The sequence below is a fragment of the Triticum urartu genome, chromosome 5A, assembly GCF_056163025.1.
Source record: "Triticum urartu cultivar PI428250 chromosome 5A, HENAU_Tu73, whole genome shotgun sequence".
In the NCBI taxonomy this organism is placed as follows: domain Eukaryota; kingdom Viridiplantae; phylum Streptophyta; class Magnoliopsida; order Poales; family Poaceae; genus Triticum; species Triticum urartu.
In genome coordinates, this window is record NC_141877.1 from 340,259,143 (window position 1) to 340,282,627 (window position 23,485).

The following is a 23,485-nucleotide window of genomic DNA, read 5'->3' on the forward strand; positions in this document are numbered from 1 at the left end:
ACAAGACATTTCGACAATGGTAACACAAGACCAGCAAGACCACCCGACTGTGCCGACAAATCCCGATAGGAGCTACACATATCTCGTTCTCAGGGCACTCCGGATGAGCAATCCGTACAACTAAAACCAGCCCTCAAGTTTCCCCGAGGTGGTGCTGCAAAGGCCTCTAGTTTGGACCAACACTCAGAGGAGCACTAGCTCGGGGAGGGGGGGGGGTTAAAATAAAGATGACCCTCAGGCTCACGAAAACCCAAGGGAAAGTTATAGGTTGTTAGGCCAAATGTAAAACCAAGGTTGGGCCTTGCCGGAGGAGTTTTATTCAAAGCGAACTGTCAAGGGGGTCCCATAACCCCAACCGCGTAAGGAACGCAAAATCAAGGAACATAACACCGGTATGACGGAAACTAGGGCGGCAAGAGTGGAACAAAACACCAGGCAAAAGGCCGAGCCTTCCACCCTTTACCAAGTATATAGATGCATTAATTAAATAAGAGATAATGTGATATCCCAACATATCCATGTTCCACATGGAGCAATCTTCAACTTCACCTGCAACTAACAACGCTATAAGAGGGGCTGAGCAAAGCGGTAACATAGCCAAACAACGATTTGCTAGGAAGGTGGGTTAGAGGCTTGACATGGCAATAAGGGAGGCATGATAAACAAGTGGTAGGTAGCGCGACATAGCGATAGAACGAACAACTAGCAAGCAAAGATAGAAGTGATATCGAGGGTATGGTCATCTTGCCTGAGATCCCGCAAGGAAGAAGAACGAGTCCATGAAGAAGACGAACCAACGTAGTCGAACGGATCCTCGCAAATGCGAAGTTACCAGAACTAACAAGAAGAAGCAACACCATAAAGGAGCAAACAACATGGTAAACCAACAAGCATGAACATGGCATGATGCACAACCAAGTATGATGCATGTCCGGTTTAAAGAGGCATGGCATGGCAAAGTGCAACAAACAATACTACAAGTTAAGTGGAGCTTACTATGCAACAAGTTGCATATTGACGAAACACCACATTCAATTATTTAGTTCGCTCTTGTTTATGAACAAGACAAGATTAAATGTTGGTTAACATGGCAAGAGGTGAAGCATAAGTAAACTACACATTTTAGGCAATTTTAAGTGAGGCCGGAAACAACAAATAACCATTCCGGTAAATCCCCACATGTCATTTAGCAATTGAAGCAAACAACTATTTAAACATTCTTGATGTTGTTATCATGATGCGGATGCCATTTGCAAGTTTTATGCAATATTTATTAAAATGTTGATAAGAGCATGTTATGAAGCATTTGTCATCGTGGCGGAAATGAAAGGGGTGCCACGGCAACGAATCCGAAAATGATGCCACGGCAACATATCGGTTCCGGTAGCTCATGGAGATACCGGTGCAAAAGGAAATGTGACAGGAGCATGTCATGCAAGGATGGTGGGGTGATCCCGGATACCAGGTTCCCACAGATTGACGGTGTGGCAACGAGGAGGAACAACTAACGTTCATGGGCGGATACAACATCCAAACATGCATCTCATACAACTCATGCATTCGTCCACGTGTTATCGTCTCGGCGACTATACCTTCGAAGTGAGCGTTTTCGGGGCGATTCGAGTTCGAAGTGGAGGTAGTGGTTCACGTTTCGAAGAGGAACTTGACGGATTAGAATCCCTTTGGGGTTGTCATGGTACTTGGGGTCTTCGGACTTGCCGGTCTCGTTCTTGCGACGGTAGTGTAACTTGGCGTATCCGAAGGGTACTTGGTGAAATCATGTAGTCGTACACGGTTCGTAGAGGTACTTGACGTCCACGGGGTCGACGATAGGTGTTCTAGGCATCGGGCGTCCAGGTACTTGCCGGGTGATACGTCTCCAACGTATCTATAATTTTTGATTGCTCCATGCTATATTATCTATTGTTTTGGACATTATTGGGCTTTATTATCCACTTTTATATTATTTTTGGGACTAACCTATTAACCAGAGGCCCAGCACAGAATTGCTGTTTTTTGCCTATTTCAGGGTTTCGAAGAAAAGGAATATCAAACGGAGTCCAAACGGAATAAAACCTTCGAGAACGTGATTTTCTCACCGAACATGATCCAGGAGACTTCGACCCTACATCAAGACACAAAAGAGGAGGCCACGAGGTAGGGGGCGCGCCCTCCACCCTTGTGGCCCCCCTGTTGCTCCAGCGACGCACTCCTTCCTCCTATATATACCTACGTACCCCCAAACGATCAGAGACAGAGCCAAAACCCTAATTCCACCGCCGCAACTTTCTGTATCCACGAGATCCCATCTTGGGGCTTGTTCCAGAGCTCCGCCGGAGGGGGTATCCATCACGGAGGGCTTCTACATCATCACCATAGCCCCTCTGATGAAGTGTGAGTAGTTCACCTCAGACCTACGGGTCCATAGTTATTAGCTAGATGGCTTCTTCTCTCTTTTTGGATCTCAATACAATGTTCTCCCCCTCTCTTGTGGAGATCTATTCAATGTAATCTTCTTTTTGCGGTGTGTTTGTTGAGATCGATGAGTTGTGGGTTTATGATCAAGTCTATCTATGAACAATATTTGAATCTTCTCTGAATTCTTTTATGTATGATTGGTTATCTTTGTAAGTCTCTTCGAATTATCAGTTTGGTTTGGCCTACTAGATTGATCTTTCTTGCAATGGGAGAAGTGCTTAGCTTTGGGTTCAATCTTGCGGTGTCCTTTCCCAGTGACAGTAGGGGCAGCAAGGCACATATTGTATTGTTGCCATCGAGGATAACAAGATGGGGTTTTCATCATATTGCATGAGTTTATCCCTCTACATCATGTCATCTTGCTTAAGGCGTTACTCTGTTTTCATTAACTTAATAATCTAGATGCATGCTGGATAGCGGTCGATGAGTGGAGTAATAGTAGTAGATGCAGGCGGGAGTCGGTCTACTTGTCTCGGACGTGATGCCTATATACATGATCATGCCTAGATATTCTCATAACTATTCTCAATTCTGTCAATTGCTCAACAGTAATTTGTTCATCCACCGTAGAATACTTATGCTCTTGAGAGAAGCCACTAGTGAAACCTATGGCCCCCGGGTCTATCTTCATCATATTAATCTTCCAATACTTAGTTATTTACTTTGCTTTTTTACTTTGCTTTTATTTTACTTTGCATCTTTATCAAAAATACCAAAAATATTATCTTATCATATCTATCAGATCTCACTCTCGTAAGTGGTCGTGTAGGGATTGACAACCCCTTATCGCGTTGGTTGCGAGGATTTATTTGTTTTGTGCAGGTACGAGGGACTCGCGCGTAGCCTCCTACTGGATTGATACCTTTGTTCTCAAAAACTGAGGGAAATACTTACGCTACTTTGCTGCATCATCCCTTCCTCTTCGAGGAAAAACCAACGCAGTGCTCAAGAGGTAGCAAGAAGGATTTCTGGCGCCGTTGTCGGGGAGTCTACGCAAAAGTCAAGATACCAATTACCCATCACAATACTTATCTCCCGCATTACATTATTTGCCATTTGCCTCTCATTTTCCTCTCCCCCACTTCATCCTTGCTGTTTTATTCGCCCTCTTTCTCTATCCTCCCTCTCTTTCTCTATTTGCCTCTTTTTGACCGCTTGCTTTTTTTTGTTTGCTTGTGTGTTGGATTGCTTGCTTGTCACGATGGCTCAAGATAACACTAAATTGTGTGACTTTACCAATACCAACAACAATGATTTTATTAGCACTCCGATTGCTCCTCTTACCGATGCTGAATCTTGTGAAATTAATACTGCTTTGCCGAATCTTGTCATGAAAGATCCGTTTTCCGGCCTTCCTAGTGAAGATGCCGCTACCCATCTAAATAGCTTCGTTGATTTGTGTGATATGCAAAAGAAGAAAGATGTGGATAATGATATTGTTAAATTGAAGCTATTTCCTTTTTCGCTTAGAGATCGTGCTAAAGCTTGGTTCTCTTCTTTGCCTGAAAATAGTATTGATTCATGGAATAAGTGCAAAGATGCTTTTATCTCTAAGTATTTTCCTCCCGCTAAGATCATCTCCCTTAGAAACGATATTATGAATTTTAAGCAACTTGATCATGAACATGTTGCACAAGCTTGGGAGAGGATGAAATTAATGATACGTAATTGCCCTACTCATGGTTTGAATTTGTGGATAATTATAGAAAACTTTTATGCTGGATTGAATTTTGCTTCTAGAAATCTTTTAGATTCGGCCGCGGGAGGCACTTTTATGGAAATCACTTTAGGGGAAGCTACTAAACTCCTAGATAATATTATGGTTAATTATTCTCAATGGCATACTGAAAGATCTACTAATAAAAAGGTGCATGCGATAGAAGAAATTAATGTTTTGAGTGGAAAGATGGATGAACTTATGAAATTATTTGCTAGTAAAAGTGTTTCTTCTGATCCTAATGATATGCCCCTGTCTACTTTGATTGAGAATAATAATGAATCTATGGATGTGAATTTTGTTGGTAGGAACAATTTTGGTAACAACCCGTATAGAGGAAATTTTAATCCTAGGCTTTATCCTAGTAATCCCTCTAATAATTATGGTAATTCCTACAACAATTCTTATGGAAATTATAATAATATGCCCTCCAATTTTGAATCTAATATTAAAGAATTTATTACTTTGCAAAATAATTTCAATGCTTTGATTGAAGAAAAATTGCTTAAGATTGATGAGTTGGCTAGGAACGTTGATAGAATTTCTCTTGATGTTGATTCTTTGAAACTTAGATCTATTCCACCTAAGCATGATATCAATGAGTCTCTCAAAGCCATGAGAATTTCCATTGATGAGTGCAAAGAAAGAACCGCTAGAATGCGTGCTAAGAAAGATGCCTTTGTAAGAGCGTGTTCCGCTAGTTCCTATGAAAATAAAGATGAAGATCTAAAAGTTATTGATGTGTCCCCTATTAAATCTTTGTTTTGCAATATGAATCTTAATAATGATGGGACTGAATATGATCCACCTTTACCTAGAAGGCGTTCCAAGAATTCGGAGTTTTTAGATCTTGATGCTAAAATTGATGAAAGTGGGATCGAAGAAATTAAAACCCTAGATGTTGCTAAACCCACTATTTTGGATTTCAAGGAATTTAATTATGAAAATTGCTCTTTGATTGATTGTATTTCTTTGTTGCAATCCGTGCTAAATTCTCCTCACGCTTATAGTCAAAATAAAGCGTTCACTAAACATATCGTTGATGCCTTGATGCAATCTTATGAAGAAAAACTTGAATTGGAAGTTTCTATCCCTAGAAAACTTTATGATGAGTGGGAACCAACTTTTAAAATTAAAATTAAAGATCATGAGTTCTATGCTTTATGTGATTTGGGTGCTAGTGTTTCCACGATTCCAAAGACTTTGTGTGATTTGTTAGGTTTCCATGCTTTTGATGATTGCTCTCTAAACTTGCACCTTGCGGATTCCACTATTTAGAAACCTATGGGAAGAATTAATGATGTTATTATTGTTGCAAATATGAATTATGTGCCCGTAGATTTTATTGTTCTTGACATAGATTGCAATCCTTCATGTCCTATTATTCTTGGTAGACCTTTCCTTAGAACGATTGGTGCAATTATTGATATGAAGGAAGGAAATATTAGATTCCAATTTCCATTAAGGAAAGGCATGGAACACTTTCCTAGAAAGAAAATTAAATTACCTTATGAATATATTATGAGAGCCACTTATGGATTGCCTACCAAAGATGGCAATACCTAGATCTATCCTTGCTTTTTATGCCTAGCTAGGGGCGTTAAACGATAGCGCTTGTTGGGAGGCAACCCAATTTTATTTTTATTCCTTGCTTTTTGCTCCTGTTTAGTAATAAATAATTTATCTAGCCTCTGTTTAGGTTGTGTTTTTTGTGTTTAATTAGTGTTTGTGCCAAGTAGAACCGTTGAGAAGACTTGGGGAAAGCCTTGATATCTTGCTGTAAAAAACAGAAACTTTAGCGCTCACGAGAACTGCTGCCATATTTATTTGGAAAGTGATATTTAGTTAATTATTTTTTCAGATGATTAATAGATAAATTCCTCGTGTCCAGCAATTTATTTTATAATTTTTGGGGTTCCAGATCTTGCGCTAGGTACAGATTACTACAGACTGTTCCGTTTTTGACAGATTCTGTTTTTCGTGTGTTGTTTGCTTATTTTGATGAATCTATGGCTAGTAAAATAGCTTATAAACCATAGAGAAGTTGAAATACAGTAGGTTTAACACCAATATAAATAAATAATGAGTTCATTACAGTACCTTGAAGTGGTCTTTTGTTTTCTTTCGCTAACGGAGCTCACGAGATTTTCTACTTTAAGTTTTGTGTTGTGAAGTTTTCAAGTTTTGGGTAAAGATTTGATGGATTATGGAACAAGGAGTTGCAAGAGCCTAAGCTTGGGGATTCCCATGGCACCCCCAAGATAATTTAAGGACACCTAAAAGCCAAAGCTTGGGGATTCCCCGGAAGGCATCCCCTCTTTCGTCTACTTCTATCGGTAACTTTACTTGGAGCCGTATTTTTATTCACCACATGATATGTGTTTTGCTTGGAGCGTCTTGTATTATTTGAGTCTTTATTTGTTAGTTTACCACAATCATCCTTGCTGTACACACCTTTTTAGAGAGCCATACATGATTTGGAATTTGTTAGAATACTCTATGTGCTTCGCTTATATCATTTGAGTTATATAGTTTTGCTCTAGTACTTCACATATATCTTTTAGAGCACGGTGGTGGTTTTGTTTTATAGAAGATATTGATCTCTCATGCTTCACTTAGATTATTTTGAGAGTCTTAAATAGCAAGGTAATTTTCTTAAATAATCCTAATATGCTAGGTGTTCAAGATGAATAAATTTTTTCTTATGAGTGTTTTGAATACTAAGAGAGGTTTGATGCTTGATGATTGTTTTGAGATATGGAGGTAATAATATCAAAGTCGTGCTAGTTGAGTAGTTGTGAATTTGAGAAATGCTTGTGTTGAAGTTTTCAAGTCCCGTAGCATGCACGTATGGTAAACATTGTGTAACAAATTTGAAACATGAGGTGTTATTTGATTGTCTTCCTTATGAGTGGCGGTCGGGGACGAGCGATGGTCTTTTCCTACCAATCTATCCCCCTAGGAGCATGCACGTAGTGCTTTGGTTTTTTATGACTTGTAGATTTTTGCAATAAGTATGTGAGTTCTTTATGACTAATGTTGAGTCCATGGATTATACGCACTCTCACCCTTCCATCATTGCTAGCCTCTTCGGTACCGTGCATTGCCCTTTCTCACATTGAGAGTTGGTGCAAACTTTGCCGGCGCATCCAAACCCCGTGATATGATACTCTCTTTCACACATAAACCTCCTTATATCTTCCTCAAAACAGCCACCATACCTACCTATTATGGCATTTCCATAGCCATTCCGAGATATATTGCCATGCAACTTTCCACCATTCCGTTCATCATGCCACATTCATCATTGTCATATTGCTTAGCATGATCATGTAGTTGACATAGTATTTGTGGAAAAGCCACCGTTCATAATTCTTTCATACATGTCACTCTTGGTTCATTGCATATCCCGGTAAACCGCCGGAGGCATTCACATAGAGTCATATCTTGTTCTAAGTATCGAGTTGTAATCATTGAGTTGTAAATAAATAGAAGTGTGATGATCATCATTCATAGAGCATTGTCCCAAATAAATAAATAAAAGAAAGGCCAAATAAAAAAGGGGAAAGCCAAAAAAAAGAAGGGACAATGCTACTACCCTTTTTCCACACTTGTGCTTCAAAATAGCACCATAATCTTCATGATAGAGAGTCTTTTGTTTTGTCACTTTCATATACTAGTGGGAATTTTTCATTATAGAACTTGGCTTGTATATTCCAACAATGGGCCTCCTCAAGTGCCCTAGGTCTTCGTGAGCAAGCAAGTTGGATGCACACCCACTTAGTTTCTTTTGTTGAGCTTTCATACATTTATAGCTCTAGTGCATCCATTGCATGGCAATCCCTACTCCTTGCATTAACATCAATCGATGGGCATCTTCATATCCCATTGATTAGCCTCGTTGATGTGAGACTTTCTCCTTTTTTGTCTTCTCCATATAACCCCCATCATCATATTCTATTCCACCCATAGTGCTATATCCATGGCTCACGCTCATGTATTGCATGAAAGTTTATATGTTTGAGATTACTAAAAGTATGAAACAATTGCTTGGCTTGTCATCGGGGTTGTGCATGATGAGAGCATTCTTGTGTGACGAAAATGGAGCATGACTAAACTATATGATTTTGTAGGGATGAACTTTCTTTGTCATGTTATTTTGAGAGGACATAATTGCTTAGTTAGTATGCTTGAAGTATTATTATTTTTATGTCAATATGAACTTTTATCTTGAATCTTCCGGATCTAAATATTCATACCACAATTGAGAGGACGAGCAGGAATTAAGCTTGGGGATTCTTGATACGTCTTCAACGTATCTATAATTTTTGATTGCTCCATGCTATATTATCTACTGTTTTGGACATTATTGGGCTTTATTATTCACTTTTATATTATTTTTGGGACTAACCTATTAACCGGAGGCCCAACCCAGAATTGCTGTTTTTTTGCCTATTTCAGGGTTTCGAAGAAAAGGAATATCAAACGAAGTCCAAACGGAATAAAACCTTCGGGAACGTGATTTTCTCACCGAACATGATCCAGGAGACTTGGACCCTACGACAAGACACAAAAGAGGAGGCCACGAGGTAGGGGCGCGCCCTCCACCCTCGTGGGGCCCCTGTTGCTCCACCGACGTACTCCTTCCTCCTATATATACCTACGTACCCCCAAACGATCAGAGACAGAGCCAAAACCCTAATTCCTCCGCCGTAACTTTCTGTATCCACGAGATCCCATCTTGGGGCCTGTTCCGGAGCTCCGCCGGAGGGGGTATCCATCACGGAGGGCTTCTACATCATCACCATAGCCCCTCCGATGAAGTGTGAGTAGTTCACCTCAGACCTACGGGTCCATAGTTATTAGCTAGATGGCTTCTTCTCTCTTTTTGGATCTCAATACAATGTTCTCCCCCTCTCTTGTGGAGATCTATTCGATGTAATCTTCTTTTTGCGGTGTGTTTGTTGAGACCGATGAATTGTGGGTTTATGATCAAGTCTATCTATGAACAATATTTGAATCTTCTCTGAATTCTTTTATGTATGATTGATTATCTTTGCAAGTCTCTTTGAATTATCAGTTTGGTTTGGCCTACTAGATTGATCTTTCTTGCAATGGGAGAAGTGCTTAGCTTTGGGTTCAATCTTGCGGTGTCCTTTCCTAGTGACAGTAGGGGCAGCAAGGCACGTATTGTATTGTTGCCATCGAGGATAACAAGATGGGGTTTTCATCATATTGCATGAGTTTATCCCTCTACATCATGTCATCTTGATTAAGGCGTTACTCTATTTTCATTAACTTAATACTCTAGATGCATGCTGGATAGCGGTCGATGAGTGGAGTAATAGTAGTAGATGCAGGCAGGAGTCGGTCTACTTGTCTCGGACGTGATGCCTAAATACATGATCATGCCTAGATATTCTCATAACTATGCTCAATTCTATCAATTGCTCAACAGTAATTTGTTCACCCACCGTAGAATACTTATGCTCTTGAGAGAAGCCACTAGTGAAACCTATGGCCCCTGGGTCTATCTTCATCATATTAATCTTCCAATACTTAGTTATTTACTTTGCTTTTTTACTTTGCTTTTATTTTACTTTGCTTTTATTTTACTTTGCATCTTTATCATAAAAATACCAAAAATATTATCTTATCATATCTATCAGATCTCACTCTCGTAAGTGGCCGTGTAGGGATTGACAACCCCTTATCATGTTGGTTGCGAGGATTTATTTGTTTTGTGCAGGTACGAGGGACTCGCGCGCAGCCTCCTACTGGATTGATTCCTTGGTTCTCAAAAACTGAGGGAAATACTTACGCTACTCTGCTACATCATCCCTTCCTCTTCGGGGAAAAACCAACGCAGTGCTCAAGAGGTAGCACCGGGCTTGAAGAAGCGAAGGGGTAGTTGTGGTGTCGATCTTGGCGACGGAAGTGGTACACATTGTGGGGTACTTGTCGGTCCAGTCTTGGCAACAAAATATAGTCAAACTTGAGATGGTCTTGGCGATCGTGAAAGCGCTCCTGTTCGGGAGCTCTCGGTCTTGGTCTTTGCCGGTCATGGTACTTGTCGAAAGGAATCCACCGAGGCGGTCTTGTGTCCCTGTATTCGGAGGTCTTGGCAAAGACAAAAGGGCAGCGGGGCAGCATCACACAGCATGCTTGGCGAGGGGCTACAAGTGAGAGGCCATGGCAGTGGCAAGGTTTGGCCGGGAAGATCCGAAGCAGGTGACAGCAGCACGACGATGCAGGTAACAGGGAGCTCGGGTAAGAGGCGTCACTGTGACCACTGCAGCCGTTGTGGTTGTGGAGGCCTCGAGAAGTCCCTGGAGGAGGTGCTCGGCGGCGCGACAGAGGAGATCTCGTACGGAGGCAGGGGATGGCTGCTTGCAGTGCTGCACGTGGCAAGAAGAGGAGGCAAGACAGCGTTGGTGGAGAGGAGTTCAGCAGCAGGGTGATGCGCTGGCCGACCGAGAGGAGGGGAGGCACATGAGGTCGAGGCCGCCAGAGGTGTGCGGCACGGCTACTCTGGTCCATGGCAGGAGGCCATGGCGAACAGGAGGCATCCATGGTCGGCGGACCAGTGACGGCGCAGCACGGCGGCGAGTCCGCACCAGGCTGCCGCAACCACCGGAGAGGGTGAGGCAAAGCGTGGTACATCACAATGGATAGGGCAAGGAGGTCCATCGAGAGCTACTCCTGATCGGGATGAGGATGGAGGGGACCGGGGCTCCTCATCCCTGTGCGTTGCGTGCGTGGCGGCGGCGCAGGAGTATGAGAGGGAGAGGGTGAGGATCAAACGGGGAGAAGGTTAGGGTTAGATAGGCGCGACTGGGCCTTGGGTCAAATGGGCCGGCTGGGAAGGGCTTAGGTAGTGGGTTCTGACTGCCGAGAGGCCCAGCAGGGCTCTTATCTCTCTCTCTCTCTCTCTTATTTTATTTAGCAGAAAAGAATTCAAGAGAAGAAAAAAGAAAGAGGGGGTTAAGGGAAGAAGTTGGACACGCGGATAAATTTCCCGGACTCACAAAAATGAGCTCAATCCCGGAAAAATAGAAGTGGGCACGTGGTTGAAGTTGAATTCAAACTCATTTGAAATTAATTCCAAATGATTTGAATAGGAAGTGAGGTTAGGGAAGGTCCAGAAAATACTGAGACTTTTGGAGGAGCCTAAAAAATGGAGAAAGAATTATCGGCAAGGTTTGGAGATGAGGAATTGAGAAAGAAAAGGCATGGGGTTATCTTGGCACGTGTGTTAATGGGTGATTCCGAAAAATGGGATATTTTATAATAGCCCCCTAAATATTGTGAGTGTATGTTTTAAAGAGAAACCACCATGTGAGTTCCCTTAATTTAAATGGATTAGAAATCCATGCAATTTATTTAAGTGAGTTTTAATTAGCTTTAAGAAAATGATGGCATGATGACATGATGCAATCCAAAAGGTGCAAAGATGAATGCAACAAGCAAAACAAATCACATGACGAATCTCAGAAACCATGGAAGGCATCTGGAGCACCGGTCTTGGGGCGTCACATATTGGCTCCTACATATTCTACGAAGATCTTTATCGGTCGAACCGTAATGACAACATACGTTATTCCCTTTGTCATCGCTATGTTACTTGCTCGAGATTTGATCGTCGGTATCTTCATACCTAGTTCAATCTTGTTACTAGCAAGTCTCTTTACTTGTTCCGTAATACATCATCCCACAACTAACTCATTAGTCACTTTTCTTGCAAGGCTTCCTATGATGTGTATTACTAAGAGGGCCCAGAGATACCTCTCCGATACTCGGAGTGACAAATCCTAATCTCGATCTATGCCAACCCAACAAACACCTTTGGAGATACCTATAGAGCATCTTTATAATCACGCAGTTAAGTTGTGACGTTTGATAGCACACAAGGTATTCCTCTGGTATTCGGGAATTGCATAATCTCATAGTTAAAGGAATATGTATATGACATGAAGAAAGCAATAGCAATAAAACTGAACGATCAATATGCTAAGCTAACGGATGGTTCTTGTCCATCACATCATGCTCCTAATGATGTGATCTTGTTCATCAAATGATAACACATGTCTATGGTTAGGAAACTTAAACATCTTTGATAAATGAGCTAGTATAGTAGAGGCTTACTAGGGACACAGTGTTTTGTCTATATATCCACATATGTATCAAGTTTCTAGTTAATAAAATTCTAGCATGAATAATAAACATTTACCATGATATAATGAAATATAAAATAACAACTTTATTATTGCCTCTAGGGCATATTTCCTTCAGTCTCCCACTTGCACTAGAGTCAATAATCTAGATTACATTGTAATGATTCTAACACCCATGGAGTCTTGGTGCTGATCATGTTTTGCTCGTGGAAGAGGCTTAGTCAAAGGGTCTACCACATTTAGATCCGTATGTATTTTGCAAATCTCTATGTCTCCCTCCTTGACATGATCATGGATGGAGTTGAAGCTTCTCTTGATGTGTTTGGTTCTTTTGTGAAATCCGGATTCCTTCGCTAAGGCAATTGCTCCAGTATTGTCACAAAACATTTTCATTGGACCTGATTGTAGCCTTTTCGATTAGTAAGAGTGTTGAACCCAACGAGGAGCAGAAGGAAATGACAAGTGGTTTTCAGCAAGGTAATGTCTGCAAGTGCTGAAATTATAAGTAACATAGTAGTTTGATAGCAATATAATCTGTAACGAGCAAGTAACGCTAATAGTAACTAAAGTGCAGCAAGGTAGCCCAATCCTTTTAAGGCAAAGGACAGGCCAAAACGGTTTCTTATAATAAGCAAGCGTTCTTGAGGGTACACGGGAATTTCATCTGGTCACTTTCATCATGTTGATTCGATTCGTGTTCGCTACTTTGATAATTTGATATGTGGGTGGACCAGTGCTTAGGTGTTTTTCTTACTTGAACAAACCTCCTACTTATGATTAACCCCCTCGAAAGCATCCACAACTATGAGAAAAGTATTAAGAATAAATTCTAACCATAGCATTAAACTTTTGGATCCAATCTGTCCCTTACGGAATAGCACATAAACTAGGGTTTAAGCTTCTGTCACTCTCGCAACCCATCATCTAATAACTACTCCACAATGCATTCCCTTAGGCCCAAATATGGTGAAGTGTCATGTAGTCGGCGTTCACATGACACCACTAAGGGAATCAAAACATACTTACTATCAAAATATCGAACACATATGAAGTTCACATGATTACTTGCCACATTATTTCTCCCGTGACCTCAAGAACAAAAGTAACTACTCACGAGTGATAAACATGCTCAAGATCAGAGGGGTATTAAATAGCATATTGGATCTGAACATATAATCTTCCACCAAATAAACCATATAGTAATCAACACTACTAGTCACCCACAAGCACTAATCTATAGTTCCGGTACAAAGATTGAACACAAGAGATGAACTAGGGTTTGAGAGGAGATGGTGCTGTTGAAATGTTGATGGAGATTGCCCTCCCCAAGATGGGAGAGTTGTTGGTGGTGATGATGACGATGATTCCCCCCCTCTGGGAGGGAAGTTCCCCCGGCGGAATCGCTCAACTAGAGGGCAAAAGTTATCTTTCCCAAGTTCCGCCTCGAGACGGTGGTGCTCCATCCCGAAAGTCCTCTCCTTATTTTTTCTAGGTCAAAATGACTTATATACCAGAAGATGGGCACCGGAGGTGGGCCAAGGGGAGCACAACCCACCATGGCGTGCCTGGGCTCCTTGGCGTGCCTAGGTGAGCTGTGCCCACCTGATGGGCCCCCTCTGGTACTTATTGTCTCCAATATTCCTCATGTATTCCATAAAAAAATCCCCGTAAAGTTTTAGCTCATTTGGAGTTGTGCAGAATAGGTGGCCTGACATAGTTTTTCCAGGTCCAGATTTCCAACTGCCGGAATTCTCCCTCTTTGTGTGTACCTTGCATATTATGAGAGAAAATGCATTAGAATTAATCCAAAAAACATTAGTATGCATAAAAACATCAGAAATAACAGTAGGAAAACATATCAACTCCTCCAAGATTAGACCTCGCTTGTCCTCAAGCGAAAACCGAAATTGAAAAATATGCCTACATGCTTAGAGAGAGAGGTGTCGATAAAAACAAAATACGGACATAGAAGCATTATGTAGATTATTATAACAACAACAAACATTAACAAAAAACTTTTATCATAAAATTCTCATGAATAAGTAACAATTTATCACACTATCAAAGTACAAAGCATAAACTCTATTAGAAACCAACAAACTATGTTCTAGGTCAACTTTGCAACTACAATTCATCATCTTTTCAGGAAGGGTCACGTATCGGAGCCTGATATGTTTCCGTCGTATCTACTTTTCCAAACACTTTTGCCCTTGTTTTGGACTCTAACTTGCATGATTTGAATGGAACTAACCCGGACTAACGCTGTTTTCAGTAGAATTGCCATGGTGTTATTTTTGTGCAGAAATAAAAGTTCTCGGAATGACCTAAAAATCAACAGAGATTATTTTTGGAATATATAAAAAATACTGGAAGAAGAATCCACGTCATGGGCCCCACACCCTGTCCACGAGGGTGGGGGCGCGCCTACCCCCCTGGGCGCGCCCCCTGCCTCGTGGGCCCCCTGACGCTCCACCGACCTCAACTCCAACTCCATATATTCGTGTTCGGGGAGAAAAAAATCAAGGAGAAGGATTCATCACGTTTTACGATACGGAGCCGCCGCCAAGCCCTAATCTCTCTCGGGAGGGTTGATCTGGAGTCCGTTCGGGGCTCCGGAGAGGAGAATCCGTCGCCATCATCATCATCAACCTTCCTCCATCACCAATTCCATGATGCTCACTGCCATGCGTGAGTAATTCCATCCCAGGCTTGCTGAACGGTGATGGGTTGGATGAGATTTATCATGTAATTGAGTTAGTTTTGTTAGGGTTTGATCCCTAGTATCCACTATGTTCTGAGATTGATGTCGCTATGACTTTGCTATGCTTAATGCTTGTCACTAGGGCCCGAGTGCCATGATTTCAGATTTGAACCTATTATGTTTTCATGAATATGTGTGAGTTCTTGATCCTATCTTGCAAGTCTACAGTCACCTACTATGTGTTATGATCCGGCAACCCCGAAGTGACAATAATCGGGACCACTCCCGGTGATGACCGTAGTTTGAGGAGTTCATGTATTCACTATGTGTCAATGCTTTGGTCCGGTACTCTATTAAAAGGAGGCCTTAATATCCCTTAGTTTCCAATAGGACCCCGCTGCCACAGGAGGGTAGGACAAAAGATGTCATGCAAGTTCTTTTCCGTATGAGACTATATTCAGAATACATGCCTACATTACATTGATGAATTGGAGCTAGTTCTGTGTCACCCTATGTTATAACTGTTGCATGAATAATCGCATCCGACATAATTCTCGATCACCGATCCATTGCCTACGAGCTTTTCATATATTATTCTTCGCTTATTTACTTTTCCGCTGCTACTGTTACAATCACTATAAAACCAAAAATATTACTCTTGCTACCGTTACCACTACTATCATATTACTTTGCTACTAAATACTTTGCTGCAAATATTAAGTTTCCAGGTGTGGTTGAATTGACAACTCAGCTGCTAATACTTGAGAATATTCTTTGGCTCCCATTGTGTCGAATCAATAAATTTGGGTTGAATACTCTACCCTTGAAAACTGTTGCGACCCCCTATACTTGTGGGTTATCAAGACCATTTTCTGGCGCCGTTGCCGGGGAGTATAGCTCTATTCTTTGAGTCACTTGGGATTTATATCTGCTGGTCACTATGAGGAACTTGAAAGACGAGAGAACTAACATTTTTCCCTCAACTACGAGGGGAGGTAAGGAACTGCCATCTAGCTCTGCACTTGATTCACCTTCTATTTTGAGTAAGCTTGCGACACCTAAACCTCCTTCTGCTATTAATTCTGATATGTCGCATGTTATTGATGATGCCACTTCTGCTATGCATGATACTTATGATTAAACTACTTCTATGCTTGATACTACTATGCCACTTGGTGAATTTCTTGATGAACAACTTGCTAGGGCTAGAGAGAATGAAATTATTGAAACTGATAATATTGATGAAAGTGATGATGAAGATTCTCCCCCTAGATATGAATTGCCTGTTGTGCCTGAGGGTTATGTTATGGATGGAGAAACTGCTAGAGACTTTCTTGACTGCAATGATAGAAGTGATATTAAGAATCTATTAGCTAAGCTAAAAGAAAAATCTCTGAATGTTAGAATGTAATATGATCCTGCTTATGCTACTTCACCTATCTTTATTACTGATAAGGATTATGATTTCTCAGTTGATCCTGATATAATTACTTTGGTTGAATCTGATCCTTTCTATGGCTATGAATCTGAAACTGTTGTGGCACATCTTACTAAATTAAATGATATAGCTACCCTATTCACTAATGATGAGAAAACTCGCTACTATTATATCCTTAAATTATTTCCGTTCTCATTAAAGGGTGATGCTAAGATATGGTTTAATTCTCTTCATCCTGGTTGTGTGCGTAGTCCCCAGGATATGATTTACTACTTCTGTGCTAAATATTTCCCCGCTTATAAGAAACAAGCTGCCTTAAGGGAAATATATAATTTTGTGGAAATTTAAGAAGAGAGTCTCCCACAAGCTTGGGGGAGGCTTCTCCAATTACTTAATGCTTTGCCTGACCATCCTCTCAAGAAAAATGAAATACTTGATATCTTTTATAATGGACTAACCGATGCTTCTAGAGACCACCTGGATAGTTGTGCTGGTTGTGTTTTCAGGGAAAGAACAGTTGATCAAGCTGAAATTCTATTGAATAATATGTTGACCAATGAAAATAATTGGACACTTCCTGAACCAACTCCTAAGCCAACTCCGAAGAAAAGGGGTATTCTATTTCTCAGTCCCGAAGATATGCAAGAGGCAAAGAAATCTATGAAAGAAAAAGGTATAAAAGCTGAAGATGTTAAGAATTTACCTCCTGTTGAAGAAATACATGGTCTTAATTCATCACCTATTGAAGAAACACACGGTCTGGATAGCCCGACACAGGTAGTAAAGGTAAACTCTCTCTATAGATATGATAAAGTTGAAATCCCTCCTGCTAGGTTTTCTAGCCAATGTTTGGATGAATTTGATAACTTTATGGTTAAGCAAGAAGATTTTAATGCTTATTTTGGAAGACAAATGAAACGCGATGCTTATATGATTGAACACTTGGGTGATTATATGTCTAGAGTTAAAGGTGAACTTAAACTCATTAATAAACATGCTTCTATGGTTACCACTCAAGTAGAACAAGTACTTAAAGCTCAGAATGATTTGCTCAATGAATTGAATAGTAAGAATAATGACTTTGTTGTTAGAGTTGCAACTAGAGGAGGTAAAGTGACTCAGGAACCTTTGTATCCCGAGGGACACCCTAAGAGAATTGAGCAGGATTCTCAGAGAAATAACGTTGATGCACCTAGTCCTTCTAAGAGGAAGAAAAATAAAAATGATAAGACTTTGCATGCTTCTAGTGAACCTGCTGTTGATCTTGATAACCCACAATCAAAGAATCAACGTTATGATAAGAGAGACTTTGTTGCTAGGAAGCACGGTAAAGAAAGAGAACCATGGGTTCAGAAACCCATGCCTTTTTCTCCTAAACCATCCAAGAAAAAGGATGTTGAGGATTTTGAGCGCTTTGCTGAAATGATTAGACCTATCTTTTTGTGTATGCGTTTGACCGATATGCTCAAAATGAATCCTTATGCTAAATATATGAAAGATATAGTTACTAATAAAAGAAAGATACCGGAAGCTGAAATTTCCACCATGCTTGCTAATTATACTTTTAAGGGTGGAATACCAAGGAAACTTGGAGATCCAGGAGTACCAACTATACCATGCTCCATTAAAAGAAACTATGTTAAAACTGCTTATGTGATCTTGGAGCCGGTGTTAGTGTTATGCCTCTCTCTTTATATCATAGACTTGATTTGAATAAGTTGACACGTACTGAAATATCTTTGCAAATGACCGATATATCAACTGCTATACCTGTCGGCATTTGTGAGGATGTGCCTGTTGTAGTTGCAAACGTTACTATTTTAACGAACTTTGTTATTCTTGATATTCCCGAGGACGATAGTATGTCTATTATTCTTGGAAGACCCTTTTTGAATACTGCAGGGGCTGTTATTGATTGCAACAAAGGCAATGTCACTTTTCATGTCAATGGTAATGAGCATACAATACACTTTCCGAGGAAACAACCTCAAGTCCACAATATCAATTCTATTGGAAAAATTCCATCGAATACTATTGGAGGTTTTGAATTTCCTCTTCCTACCGTTACAAAGATATATGATATTCTTATTGTTGGGGATGTGCATATCCCCGTTGAGGTAACATAGTGTTATTCGAAATTTCTCCGGTTCCATGTTATTCGGAATGAGTTTGTTAACAAGACTTGATCAACCTTGTTAGTGGATTCCTTTTGATGACATGAGATGGACGAAGTTAGAAGGCACAACCTTCTGTACCCTCTTTTTACTTTCTGTTATTTATATTAAATAATGCAAAAATAGTAATTTCTGTCAGTTTTCTGGATTATCCGTGCAATAAAAAAATACCTCGAAAATAAAAGTTCTCCAAATGCCCTGAAAATTTAATATGATTTTTTCTGGAATATTTGAGAATATCTGGCACTGAGAACACACCAGGGGGAGCCAGCACCTGGCCATGAGGGTCCAGGGCGCGCCCTACCCCCCTGGGCGCGCCCCCTGCCTCGTGGGCCCCTGGTGGCTCCCCTCCACTTATTTCAGCCACCACACACTCCTTCTTCCTCCCAAAAAGTAACCAACCAGCTCAAGCATGAGTTCTAGCTCATCTTGTTGCCATTTTTGATCTCCTAGCTCAAAGCTCCATTCACAAAACTGCTTTCGGGGATTGTTCTTTGGTATGTGACTCCTCCAATGGTCCAATTAGTTTTTGTTCTATGCTTTATTTATTGCAAAAAAATTCTGCTTAGGTGACCCTGTTCTTGAGCTTGAATGTCAAATTTATATGGTCCCAAGTAGTTTTAATGCATGATATTGCCTCTAGGCACTTGTAGGAGTAGTTGCTATCAATATTGTTGAGTTTGGTTCACTTTTATTTTGAGTTACTAAAAATTTCAGAAATTTTCAGAAAATGATGAAGAGATTTTTGAGGTGTTCTTCGAGCCAAACCTCGAAGGATAAGCAAAGTGAAGAAGACGAGAGGCCCAAATATAATCTCCCTCGCACCGTGGAGGTTCGGCCTTGTGAATGGTCTTGTGATGATTTCTTGAGAGCAGCCGGGATTTATGATGATTTCTATGAGTTGGCTGAGAATGCAGGCCTCACCGACTTCCTCCACGACCAACGCGAATAGACTAATACTTTTGTGCAAAATTTTCATTTTCATGCTAGGAGATCACCACCTTCGGTGGATTTCTATTTATATGATGAGTATAAGGAGATGTCCCTCTATGAATGTTGTGAGGTATGCAAGTTGCCCTTTTCAGGCAGCATAGAGGAACTACATCGTAATGATGTGGAGGGGTTTATTGATACAATTGCTATAGGGGAAACGAGGAAGGTTTCTGATGCAAGAATTACTAGCATACATTTTCCTGTTCTACGTTACTTTGCAATATTTGCTAGTAGATGCTTAATTGGTCGCGGAAACTGTGGCAACCTTAGTGCCCCTGATATTGTTATTTTGTGCCATGCCTTGTTCCGTGATGACACATTTAGTCTGGGCGCTATTGTTGCAAAGCGGTTAAATCTTAACCGTACGAAGGGCCCCATCTTGGGAGGTATCTTTGCCTCGCGCCTCGCTGCACATTTTAACATACCTATTAGGCATTATGAGAAAGAAGAAAAGTTGCTGCCTCCTGTTTTTCTAGACTATAAGAGTATGGTTGCACATGATTTTATCGTTAAGAATAAGGAAAAGATGCTTAAGTACAAGCTGATATTTGATAAAAATCACCCTGAGACTATTACTTTGCCTGCTCCTTCCCTGTTTGACTTATCTGCAGGCAAGTACCTTGTTCCGCCGAAGGCCATTCACACCTACCGAAACCCCACACCAGCTACAGAGCCAGAGCCGGAACCACAATTTGATCCTCACCGGCAGTCTGTTTATCAGTGGAATCCGGAAGAGATCGCCAACCAGTGGCACCAGGAGGATCCTTCTCAGTACGACCCAAACTATAATTTTGGATATCCGCCAGGCCAGCCGTGGCCATAGACCAACTTAGGCCAAAAGCCTAAGCTTGGGGGAGTACATATTTCTCACCGACATTATATTCATGTTCACACACTCATGCTAGTTATCGGTGCTCATACTTTTTCATGGTATCATCCATGATAGTTTATTTCCTTTTTAGCTTTCTTCTTGTGTGCCTTAATAAACCTTAAGAAAAACAAAACAAAATTAGTTGTAGCTTTTAGTTAGTATACTTTCCATGCCTGTAGTAGTAGTAATTAAAAAGAAAACCCCAAAAGATTTCTCATTCTTCTTTTGCTTATTGGGAGCTTTCCCGTGTAAATAGTTTTGTTTCTTTTCTTTGGGGGTCGAGAGGAGAAGACCATAATGAAAATGTTGAGTGGCTCTCATATGCATTATTGTTGATCTAACAAAGAGCCCATATTACCTTGTCTTCTCTCTTGAATTGAATGCTTGCAGATTCCAGCTTAGTCCAATGCACGTGCACTATTATTATTATTATCCACATCGTTCAGTCGTGCAAGTGAAAGGCAATAATGACGATATATGATGGACTGATTGAGATGAGAGAAGCTGGTATGAACTCGACCTCTCTTGTTTTTGTAAATATGATTAGTTCATCGTTCCTGATTCAACCTATTATGAAAGAAACATATTTGCAATGACAATTAGAGATTGTAGTTGCTTATGCCATGCTTAATTAGCTAGGAGCTTATAATGGTTTACCTTGCGTGCCAACATGCTATTAAAATGGTTGTGATGTGGTATGATAGGGTGGTATCCTCCTTTGAACGATTCGAGTGGCTTGACTTGGCACATGTTCACGCATGTAGTTGAAACAAAATCAATATAGCCTCTACGATATTTATGTTCATGGTGAATTATATCCTACTCATGCTTGCATTCGGTGTTGATTAATTTTAATGCATGTTCATGACTGTTGTCGCTCCCTAGCTGGTCGCTTCCCAGTCTTTTTCTAGCCTTCACTTGTACTAAGCGGGAATACTGCTTGTGCATCCAACTCCATAAACCCCAAAGTTGTTCCATATGAGTCCACCGTACCTACCTACATACGATATCTACCTGCCATTCCAAGTAAATTTGTATGTGCCAAACTCTAAACCTTCAAATAAACATTCTGTTTTGTATGCTCGAATAGCTCATGTATCAGCTAGGGCTGTCTGTATCCTCCATGCTAGGCGGGTTATTCTCAAGAGGAGTGGACTCCGCTCCTCACTCACGAGAAAATGGCTGGTCACCGGGATGCCCAATCCCATGCTTTAATAAAATCAAATCAAAATAATTGCAAACAAAACTCCCCCGGGATTGTTGTTAGTTGGAGGCACCCGTTGTTTCGGGCAAGCCATGGATTGATGCTTGTTGGTGGTGGGGGAGTATAAACTTTACCATTCTGCTTGGGAACCACCTATAATGTGTGTAGCATGGAGGATATCGAGATCTCTCGATTGTTATGTTGACAATGAAAGTATACCGCTTAAAATATTATTCATATCTATCTCAAAATCAATCTCTGGCACCTCTACAAATCCCCGCTTCCCTCTGCAAAGGGCCTATCCATTTACTTTTATGTTGAGTCATCATCCTCTTATTAAAAAGCACCAGTTGGAGAGCACCGCTGTCATTTGCATCCATTACTGTTAGTTTACATTGAGCATGACTTGACTGGATTTCTTTTACCATGAATTACAATGTCTAGTCAGTTCTTGATTTAAAGGTGCTCTGCATTTATGTTTTGCGGTCTCGGAAAGGGCTAGCGAGATACCATCTTGTTACATCATATCATGATTGTTTTGAGAAAGTGTTGTCATCCGAGATTTGTTATTATTGCTCGCTAGTTGATTATGCCATTGATATGAGTAAACATGAGACCTAAGTGTTATTGTGAATATGGTTAGTTCATAATCTTTGTTGAAAACTTGAATGCTGGCTTTACATATTTTTTCTAGGTCAATATGGTTAGTTCATAATCTTAGTCACCCACAAGCACCAATCTATAGTTCCGGTACAAAGATTGAACACAAGAGATGAACTAGGGTTTGAGAGGAGATGGTGTTGTTGAAATGTTGATGGAGATTGCCCTCCCCAATATGGGAGAGTTGTTGGTGATGATGATGATGAAGATTCCCCCCCTCCGGGAGGGAAGTTCCCTCGGCGAAATCGCTCCACCGGAGGGCAAAAGTGAACCTGCCCAAGTTCCGCCTCGAGACGGTGGCGCTCCATCCCTAAAGTCCTCTCCTTATTTTTTCTAGGTCAAAATGACTTATATACCAGAAGATGGGCACCAGAGGTGGGCCGAGGGGAGCACAAACCACCATGGCACGCCTGGGCTCCCTGGCGCGCCTAGGTGGGTTGTGCCCACCTTATGGGCCTCCTCTGGTACTTATTGTCTCCAATATTCCTCATGTATTCCATAAAAAATCCCCGTAAAGTTTTAGCTCATTTAGAGTTGTGCAGAATAGGTGGCCTGACATAGTTTTTCCAGGTCTAGATTTCCAGCTGCCGGAATTCTCCCTCTTTGTGTGTACCTTGCATATCATGAGAGAAAAGGCATTAGAATTACTCCAAAAACATTATTATGCATAAAAACACCATAAATAACAATAGGAAAACATGATGCAAAATGGACATATCAACTCCTCCAAGCTTAGACCTCGCTTGTCCTCAAGCAAAAACCGAAATTGAAAAATATGTCCACATGCTTAGAGAGAGAGAGGTGTCGGTAAAAACAAAATACGGACACAGAAGCATCATGTAGATTATTATAACAACAACAAACTTTTATCATAAACTTCTCATGAATAAGTAACAATTCATCACACTATCAAAGTATAAATCATAAACTCTACTAGAAACCAACAAACTATGTTCTAAGTCAACTTTGCAACTACAATTCATCATCTTTTCAGGAAGGGTCACGTATCGGAGCCTGATACGTCTCCGTCGTATCTACTTTTCCAAACACTTTTGCCCTTGTTTTGGAATCTAAC